Source organism: Cynocephalus volans, chromosome 8 (genome assembly GCF_027409185.1).
Source record: "Cynocephalus volans isolate mCynVol1 chromosome 8, mCynVol1.pri, whole genome shotgun sequence".
Taxonomy (NCBI): Eukaryota; Metazoa; Chordata; class Mammalia; order Dermoptera; family Cynocephalidae; genus Cynocephalus; species Cynocephalus volans.
The window spans coordinates 86173080-86184357 of NC_084467.1; the positions used below are offsets into that span (position 1 = coordinate 86173080).

The 11278-nt window shown below is 33.0% G+C and overlaps 1 pseudogene; it reads left to right on the forward strand.

The window, feature by feature from the left end:
* Nucleotides 1-3861: 3861 nt before the first annotated feature.
* On the forward strand, nt 3862-4372 carry LOC134384215 (large ribosomal subunit protein uL15-like; annotated as a pseudogene).
* The last annotated feature ends 6906 nt before the right edge of the window (nt 4373-11278 follow it).

The following is an 11278-nucleotide window of genomic DNA, read 5'->3' on the forward strand; positions in this document are numbered from 1 at the left end:
ATATTAACCACCCAGGGGATGGTATTAGAAGGTGGTGCCTTTGGGAGGTGATTATATCATGAGGACAGAGCTCTTATGAATGGAATTAGTGCCCTTAGAGAATAAACCCAAGGGAGCTCATTTGCCCCTTCCACCATGTGAGGACACTGTAAAAAGACACCATCTATAAGCCAGAAACCTTTTGTCTTGATCTTGGATTTACCAACTTCCAAAACTGTGTGAAATAAATTTCTGTGGTTTATAAGCTACAGAGTCTATATTATTTTGTTACAGCAGCCTGAACAGACTAAAACAACATGTTTAAGTGCATTAGGGGAACTGCAGAAGGAAGAGGACTAATGACATTGAAGATTTTGAATGAACAAAACTTAAGAGCAGTAAGCTCATAGACTGATGTAGTTTTTTGTTTGTTTGTTTTTTGAGGATATCTGCCAATTCTGGCCTCAGGATAAGGATCTAAGAATCCAGGCTTTCCTCATGTAGCAGAATGAACTTGGGGACAGAAAAAAAGAAAAGAAAAGCAGAGGTTTTGAGTTCTATGGGGCTAAGATCCTAATGAGAAGAAAGAGGGAGGATGGCCCTGAAAGGTTTCCTCAAAGGATATTTGCCAATTTGCAAGTTTGCACAGGTGAAAGCTAAGAAGCTCAACAGCTTTGAAAAATGGGATAGTTTGGCACTCCTGTCAAATTGAGCAGACAAAAATATAATTTCATGGCCTACCATGGAGAACAACCCAAGTGAATAAACTAAGCTCTAGTATGGAAGTAGTAGATGGATACACCAAACAGAAGCAAACCTGAAGTAGAAGAAAAAAAATTAACCCAAAGCAGTAGTAGTCTTGACTTAGCTCAGTTCCAGGGTAAATAAAGCCCTCAGTCTATCTACCTCTCAGGAAACAAAAAAAAAAAAAAAAGATGAACCCTCTCTGCAGGAAGATTATATCACCTGGAGACGCTATAGTAGCAAAAATTTATGAATGACAAACATTTAATTATAAATTACTAGATAAACCAAAAGACAAGACTACGTGAATTTGAAACACAGGATTAAAAAAATGAAGGAAAAAAAGAAAAAGAATAACACATGATAAATGTATGGGAAACTAACAGGCAAGAACTTTTAAGTAAAAAAGAAAGGAAAAAATAGAGAAAATAGATAAAAATTGAGAATTTTCACCAGCAAATTGAAAGGTGTAAAGATAAATTTTGGACTGAAAAATAAAATAATTTCAATTAAGAACTCCAAGATGGGTCTAAGAGGAGCCTAGACATGGCAGAAAAGAAGATAATGAACTGCAAAATGAATAATGAAATCATGCAAACTGAAGAACAGAAAAAAACAAAAAAAAAAAAAGGGAAACAGAAGCCATAGTGAAAAGATCAAATGTACATATAACTGGGTTTCATAAGAAGAGCAGAGAAAGAATGGACTGGCAGTGTTATTTGAATACATAATGGCCACAAAGTTTCAAAAAGTGATGGAAAACATCAACCATAGAGTTCAGAAGTTTTGGCAAACCAAAAGAGAAGGTTATCTGCAACCAAAACTATACCTAGGCACACCAGAGTAAAGCTGCTTAAATCCCAGAACAGAAATAAAACTATAAAAGCCATCAAAATAACAGAAATATTGTCTTAAGAGAGAAACAACAGTTTGACAGTACCATCAAGATAACAGAAACATTGCCTGAAAAGAGAAGCAACATTGACAGTAACTTCTTAAAAGAAACAATAAAACCAGAAGACAGTGAAATGATACTGCAAATGCTACAAGGGGATCCTATTCCCAGAGAAACATCCTTTAAAAAGATGGTAACACAAACATTGAGAAAAACTGTTGCTAGTAGAGTTAAACTAAAAAAAAAAAAAAAAAATTAGAGAGTTCTTCAGACAGAAGGAAAATGACCTCAGAGGAAAAAAAAAAAAATTACAAAAGGAATGAATAGGGAAAGGGTAAGTATATGAGTAAATGTAAATCAATATTGATGTTAAGTAACAATAATACTAATGGCTTGGGGGCTTTACAATATATATAGAATTAAAATGTATTTTAATAGTAACACAAAAAGGGGGAGTGGGACAAGTTCAATCAAATCATTACAAGATCTTTGCACTTTCTTGTCTGTGAAGAAATAGTTTATAGTCAAGGAGGCATGTTTTAATAATTATTGTAACCACAAAAGATGAAGAAAAAAATGTATAACTAACAAAATAATAGAGTCGAACTAGACTAGTAAAAAAAAATTTATTGATTCTAAAGAAGGTAAGAAAGTACATACAAATATAAAACAAGTGGGTTATATAGAAAACAAACAGTATGATAATACCTATCAACACCAATCACTACTATATTAAATATAAAAGGATTAAATATTCTGACTAAAATATTAAAAAATAAAACCTAACTGTGCTACTTATTAGAGATACACCTTAAATAAAAGGACAAAGAAAGAGTGACTGTAAAAAGATGTGAGAAGATATACCATAAAAACACTATTCAAAAGGAAGCTGAGTACTACATTAATGTTAGGCAAACTATATTTCAAGACTAGAAGAATTTCTAAAGAAAAAGATATTTCATACTGATAAAAAGTTACACCAGCACCAACATATATAATTATAAATTTCCAGTGACATAACATATGTAGGTTATTATAGATAGAAACAAAAGTTGGCAAAAACTTTTAAAAAGTGAAATAAACAATTCCAAAAGCATGTGAGAGAGTTTAATAGAGTTTTATCACCACTATTCATAGGTGATAAACAAATAACAAATGGTGAGAATATAGAAAATCTGAACAACACGACAAATGACTTATTGGCATAAATCGAACAGTGTATACAATTATGATAAAATATACATTATCTTTAAATGCATACTGAATATGTACCAAAAGCCAATCTTAATTTCAAATAATTGAATAATCCAGAGAATAGGCCTAAACTATGAAGTAATAGCATGGTTAACTATACAATCTCCAACTTTTGGAAATTAAGCAATATACATACTGTTCAATAATGCGTGAGTTAAAGAAGAAATCCATATGTGCTAAATACAGCATGACACGGCATATCAAACCTTTTGGAATGCCATGAAAGTAATGTTCCTTTGAGACATGTTTATAGTCTTAAATTCTTATTTTAGAAAAGAAAAAGGCTGATAATCAACATGTATGTTTCCATCTCAAGAAGCTGGAAAAAGGAACAGTACATTAAATACAAAAAATGTAAATAATAAAGATAAAAGCAGAAATCAATTTAACAAATAGAAAGCAAACATACTAAAGAGAAATTTAACAAAGTGAAAACTTGTTTTTCATTTTTGAAGAATAAAATTGCTAACTACCCACAGGGCTTATCAAGTAAATAAGAGAGAAACCCCACTTAATTGATACCAGTAACAGCAATGACAAAAGGACATCACTACGGGTCCTCCTGATATTCAAAAGATAATAAAATATTTTGAATAACTTTACAAAAATACATTTGACAATTTAGGTGAAATTTACAAATTCCTTGAAAAAGTAACTTGCCCAAGTTGTCAGAAAAATAACTAGTAAATTAAGTAATTCTATATTTATTTAAAAAATTGATTCAAAATTTTGCACAAAGAAACATCCTCTCATGTTGACTTCAACAGTGAATGCTTCCAAATATTTAGGAAGAAATAATGCCAACCTAACACAAACGCTTCCAGATGATTTAAAAACAGAGGAAACACTTCCCCCCCTTTTTTTTTATGAGGCTAACGAAAACTTGATACCAAAATCTGGGAATAATATTAAAATTAATTAAAATCACACATCAACTCTTTCATCAGCACAAATTTAAAAAGCCCAGCTTTTTTGTCTGGGCCGCTGCCATGACATCCAGACTGAGGGAGACCCGGAAACTTCAGGGCCACGTGAGCCACAGCCACCACTGCAGTATCTGCAAGCACCAGACACATCCCAGAGGCTGGGGTAATGCTGGTGGCATGCATCCCCTCAGGATCAACTTAGACAAATATCACACGGGTGACTTTGGGAAAGTTAATATGAGGCATTACCACTTAAATGGAACCAGAGCTTCTGCCCAACTGTCAACCTTGACAAATTGTGGACCATGGTCAGTGAACAGACACAGGTAAATGCTGCCAAAGACAAGACTGGAATGGCTCTGATCATTGATGTGGCATGATCAGGCTACTACAAAGTTCTGGGAAGGGTAGGCTCCCAAAGCAGCCTGTCATCGTGAAGGTTGAATTCTTCAGCAGAAAAGCTGAGAAGATTAAGTGGGGTGGGGGGGTGGGGGGCAGCATGGTTTCCTGGTGGCTTGAGGCCATGGAGGGAAGTTCATTAAATGCTAACAAATGCCTTCCTCTTGTAGTCTGAGTGTAGGTCCTTTGGTGGTATCTCTACACCCCTACCTGTACATTGGGAACTTACCCTAACAGGTTCTAGGAGTGAAGGACATGAAGGCATGGGTTCCTGCTGACTCTTCTCAAAAAGTGAATGGTAGAGATAGTATTTCCATTTGTAAAGTGAAAATGATACCTGTTGATGATTGAAATAGCTGTTGAAAAGCCTATTTGCACTCTGAATTTTACAGTGAATAGGAGAATGTACCCTTAATGGGGCTCAAAAGGGAAGATTCCGTTTTGATGGGGCATGGATTTTGAACGATAGCATTCTAAAGAGGTTAGGGTGATATGACTAAGCCAGTTCTTTAGGACTTAATTCCTGAGCCTAAGTTTTTCCACCTGGCTCCTTCATCTTGGATCAAATTGTTCTAGTTACAACCAGAATATAATGAATCGAAATCTTGAGAATTCTGAGTTTAAAACAAACCAGTGCTTTTTTCAAAGTGGATTACATTCCAGAAAGCAGTTGTCAGAGATTCATATGTCTCTGTGCATAGGAGTCTTAATGTTCAAAGAACACTAAGAATAATCATGAGATTTAATTTTACGTTTATTCTGAAATGTATCTTGTAGAGAAAATTGGGAAAGGTTGAAGGCCAGGCACTGGAATCAAGTTTTCTAGGGTTTGTATCTCTTGCTACTGCAATATCTTGATGATGACAAATGCTTGTTTACAAATAGAATCCTCACAGACCTCAGGTAATTTATATTTGGCTATAATTCTTCCTGAGATTTTGAACTTTTTTGACCCAAAATAAAATTTATGGTCTAGAACCCTGAAAAAAAAAAAAAAAGAAAAATTCCTGAACAAAATATCAGCAAACCAAATAGAGCAATGTGTTAAAATAAGTTGTCAGTTTTATTCCATGAATTGTAATGGTGCTTTAGCAATCAAAAATAAATCAATATAATTGACAATAACAGAAAAAGGGAGAAAACACATAAAATCATATCAATACATTAAAATGAGTTAAATACCATTCAGTAAAAACAACAACAAAAAGAAAACCTTTTAGTAAGGTAGGAGCTTCTGTTCCTAGATAGGAACTTTAGATAAAGTGTCTACAAACATTATCATTAATGGTGAATTATTGAAAACTTTTCTCAGAAATTGGGAATGGAACAACAGTGTCTGGAGGTCCCAGCTAGTGCAAAAAGGCATGAAAAAAGAAATGAAATGTATAAGGTTATCATAGGAAAGAAAACTGTCATTATTTATAAAATACATGATTACATAAATAGCAAATCCAGGTGAATATCTAGACAAATTATTAAAATTCATAAGTGAATTTATCAAGGTGACTAAACACAATGTCAGTATACCAAAATCAATTATACAAGTATATCTATATGCTAGTAAAAGAAAATATAAAATAAAAAATTAAAAGATAACTTTTACAATAGCATAAAACTTAATCTATTTAGAAATACAACTAATGAAATATGTGCAAACCCTGTATCCGGCAAACTACAAAATTTTGTTGACAGAAATTATTTAAAACCTAAATAAATAAAAGGATGTAATATGTCATGAATTGTAAGAAATAGCAATGTATAATATGGCCATTCTCCACAAAATGATTATAAATTCAATGCATTCCCAATCAAACTCTCAGATAAAAACTGATCAGCTGATTCTAAAAGTTGTAGAGAAAATGCAAAGGTCCAAGAATAGCCAAGGCAGTCTTATAGAAGAATGAAGCAGAAGGACTTTCATTACTAGGTATTATGTTTTATTGTCAAGCTGCAGTAATTACAAGTATAACATTGGCAAAATGATAGACAAATAGACCAAAGAAACAGCTGAGAATCCCAGAGAAACCCACACTCACATGGCTATATGAAAAAGATGATTCTGCAGGGGAATAAATGTTACTAGTTCCATTGAATATCTATATAGAAAATGTAATTTTGACAACTACCTTATGCCATACAGAAAAATAAATTTCAGAAGAATTGTAGATCAAAATTTTAAAATTAAGACAATAAATATTAAGAAGAAAATATAATGGATGTTTTGTTGCTGGAAGAAGCAAAGATTTGTTAATCAGGTCACAGACAACACTAATTTTACATAAAGGAAAAAATGCTAAATAGAATAATATTAGAGTTAAGTATGTAAGTTTTGCTACAGTAGAATTAAGGATGCCCAATGTCCTAAAATACCATAAATACAATCAAAACCAAGACACAGTTGTTAAACTGTATATATATAAAACAAAATACTTTTATCTAGACAAAAAAACTTTTATCTAGACTGTATTAAGAACATCTTCAAATAAATATGAAAAAAAGCATATAGTCCAGTAGAAAAATTGGCAAAGGACTTCAATACACAATTCACAAAAAAGGATATCCAAATGGCCAATGGATAGAAGAGGTGCTCAATTTTACTGATCATCAAGTTAATACATGTTAAAACAAGATTGAGATACCTACTAACCCACCAGAATGGTTTAAATGAAAAATACAGATAATTCCACTGGTGGTGAGGATGTGGTGCAATTGAAAGCTGGTGTAGTGCTAGTGAGAATATGGCCCGGTACAAGTACTTTTGACAGTGATTGGACAGCATCTACTAAGGCTGCATTATGCATTACCAGTAATTCTACTCCTCCATATCCCAACAGAAATATGTACGTACAATTAGTCACCAAAAAAAAAAAAAAAAAAAAAAAAAAAAAAGTTCTAATTATCACAGCAGCACTATTTATTTTAGCCAAAAGCTGGAAACAACTCAAATATTCATTAACAGTACAATGGGTAAATCAATTGTGGTATATTCACATAAGTTAATACTACAAAGTGATGAAAACAATCTTTTGCTACCTGCACCAACATGAATAATACCCAAAGACATTATGTTCAGTAAAAGAAACCAGACAAAATAATAAATACTGCATGACAATATTATACAAAATTCAAAAAGAGGCAAAACTTATTTATGATTTTAGAAGTTGGGATAGTACCCTTGGGGATATTAATTCCTTGGAGAGGACTTGAAGAGTACTTCTGGAGTGCTGGTAATATTTTAGTTCTTGGTCTGGGAGCTGGGTACACAAACATGTTTACTTCAAAAAAATTCATTGAAAGGGATACTTATGACTTTGTGCTTTTGTGTGTGTTATATACTTGTACATCAATCAAAAGATTATGTAAAAATTGCAAAAAAAAAAAAAAAATCCTAGAAAGTTATCCCACCAAAGACTTGGTAACATATTATATTACATAAACTTAAAATATTTTAAATCTCTAATTCTTACAGAATTTTCAACATGTTCATGTGAATTTAAATTGATGTTATATAATTGCTAAGTAGCTGTCATGATAGTACTTATTCATATAACTTCTGTGCTGTTTGAACATGCACTTTAACATATTTTAATCATTTTTCATAGAAGAATTTTTCTATTATATTCCATAGTTGCATATTTCCAGTTTTATTCTGTATCTTGTTTTATTACTGGTTGATTTTAAAATAGACTTAAAAATCTGTCAGGGTATTCTTCCATTACTTTTCATTATTAGATTCATTTTTTTTTATGTGTTTATTTTTTCACATGAATTTTATCCATATTATTTAAATGATTCTTTATCCTCAGTTATTTTAAGTAAAGAAAATGATAAATCATCAAAACTTTTATGCAGGATTTGACAGAATCATATTGGTATCATAGAAAGAAAACACTGATATGAATGGACTGGATTACATAAGGAAACAAACTGTTATTTTAAAGACAAGATGTGACTAGGACATGAGATAAGCACGGGAGTGGCAGGAATAAAGCAGTAAAAGACTTGAGAAATGTTCATCAAGTATAAATGGTGATGAACTAAAGGTGAGGAGCATGAAAGAGGAAGTAGTCAAGAAATAATTCTACATTGAAATATTCAGTAGATGATGATATTTAAAGCTCTAGATTTTAAATAGAAGAGGAGGAAGAGGTTTGGCCTTTAAGATAATGACCGTCACTCTGTAGAGTTTACCTTGAAATTGCTGTAAGTTGCCCAAATGGAAATACGACCTAGAATTCAGAAGAGAATACAGAAGGATACAGATAAAGGTTTGAGAGTCATCAGCATGTATGGATTAAAAAAAAAAAAACACTGGAATTACTTTTTTTGCAGTAAGAGGAGAAAAAAAGAATAAAATTCTAAAAATAAAATTGAATTTAAGAGTTGTTTCATGATGAACCCGTAGGATGAAGGTCAATTCCCCCGAGTGATAACTGCTCTCAAAGCCACTCCAGCTAGGCCCCAGGTTCTTGTCTGTTGCCTTGGTCCCAGTTTCAGCATCTCAGCCCTCAGGTGGATGTGTTTGAAACAGAAATGTGAGAAACTCCATTTATCTAATTGGCATTTTGCTGCATGATGTACCACCCATAAGCAGAATAAATTTTAGAAATTATACAACAAATCCATTCTAGCAGCATTTAGGAGAAGTTATAAAAGATATTTTCATTCTAAAAGTATTCATGGAGGGATAAATGTTAAAAAGATCAATTCCATAATAAGTGGAAAATGTTTGACATCTGGTTAGTGGGAGTGAAGGATGAAAATAAGAAAAAAAAACTGGGGATGGTATAATTTCTGAATCCTTACAAGTTTTAAATATTCTAAACCTAGCATGATGCCATACTCTCTTCTCTCTGAATCTCTCCCTCTCTTTCTCTCTCTGCACTTTTCATTCCTTAAATTCTTTAATTATAGCCCTAAACCAGCTGCAGCAGTGAGGACTCTTAACTATGATTTGCTAACACTCTCTCTCGTTTTTTACTTTGCTACAACTGGCTACCTCCTAAAAAAGATTGCACTTGCACCTCAGCTCTCAGAGAAAAGGTGAGAGAATGTGTCTCATATGCACTACCTGAGTTCTGCTTGAAACCACCTACATCTACGGACCTCAACCATTTGCCTCTTTGGTGATGATGTGAAGAGAGAGAGGCTCCAGCAGAGACTCAAAGCTTTCACAGCTGTGAAGCTGTGGATTCTGCCGCTGGTAATGCCACCTCCATTACTACAAATTTAGGAGCCTCCACACACTGCACTTACTGACATAAAGACACTGTACCTGCCCTTTGGCTGAACTGAACATGTGGAGGCTTTCGCTTTCCCAGCATATACCTGGAGGGGCCAGCTATTACAACTCAGAGACACGGAGAGTTAATGCTGCATGGACAGACTATAACCGATAAAAGATAGGAAACAGAAGGAGCCAGAGATAAATTGTTTTCCTTTCCTTCCCCTTAATGGACTATTCCAAGTTGCAGTAGTTTCATATAGCCTCGCTGGAGACGTCCTGCAACAATAACAACCAATTGTGATGCAAAGCTGTGAAAAGCTCTGCCTCTTCCTTCATGTGTGCTTCTCTGGGATTGTTCCCCCAAGGAAGTTGTAGCCCACAAACTTTTGCCTCAAGATCTGTTTTCTAGGGTGGCTTATGCAAGACATGGGCCATGTATCAGCAAAAAAGACATATTTAGATTTGCTATTGTAAATGGCTACAACTAAACCTAAGAACATGGAAAAGTTGGAGGAAGTATGGAAACATACATAGCAGACAAATACTAATGTGTAAAAATGCTGTTGTCATTCTATTAAATACAAATAAAATAGACTTTAATGAATAAAAAAACATAAGTAATGAGCTGAATAAATGCATCATTTTAAAAAGGTTAATTAATCATAAATATTTAATAATTCTTAACTTGTGTGTGACTAATAAAATATCATCAAAATATATAAAGCAAAAATGACTGAAACAATGACGAAATGACAAATCCTCAATCATAGTGAGAGACTTCTATTCACCTCTTTCAAATGTTGCTGCATTGACCAGAAAGAAATGGGACAATATAGATCATTTGAACACATAATTAACATATTTCCAATAGTAACTTTAAAAACCCTAGAAAGAACCAAAACATCCTCTGACAGATAAATAATTGGGAAAAAAGTTGTTCTCCGTGGAATATTATGCAGCCATGAACATGAGCAAATTACAGCTATCTTTAACAACATGATAAATCTAAGAAACATATCCTTGAGTGAGAAAAGCATGTTTGAGACCACATTGACTATGATAACCATATTATGAATCTCAAAATCTAGAGCTAGGTACATTTATGATAGAAACTATTTTTAAAAACAAAGGAATAATAAAACCAAGATCCAGTATCTTAGTTACCTTTTGGGGTTGTTAGGGAATGGGATTTGGAGGAAAGCATAGACATAGCCTCCATGATACTGATAATATTCTACTTCCTGAGCTGGTTGGAGGGTTCTTGCCTGTTTTATTGTCATGCTTCATTACTTTTATGTAAGTTGCACATATTATTTTTATTGATTAAATATTATATAGTAAAATAATAGGTAAAGTTTAAAAATTAGTTTTAAAGAAAATATCTTGTAAGTAGTGCAAAGTATACCATTAGTTACTGATAAAATAATTTGGAAAAAAATTAGTTTTAACAATTTTATTACAAAGTTTTATTTACTATAGATCTTAAATTTGTTCTAGAGATCATATTCTTTATTATTCTGAGTCTCCTACATTCTAGGTTAAGAAAGTAGTAATTTTTAAATGATAATCTTTGAGTTAGCTCAATAGTCTGCTTTCTGATTTTGCTTCACTATTTTTTCAATATAGAAGGGCTGCATAGGGGCTGGCCGGTTGGCTCAGTTGGTTAGAGTGTAATTTTATAACACCAACGTCAAGTGTTCAGATCCCCTTACCAGCCAGCCACCAAAAAAAAAGGGGGACTGTACAATAATATCTAGGGAAATTTGGCATGTTTTATCTGATTTTGTTCAGTACCATAACTATGATTTTGAAACTACCTGTAAAAATGTGGTAAAAATTTCTGTGTAGAGGAAT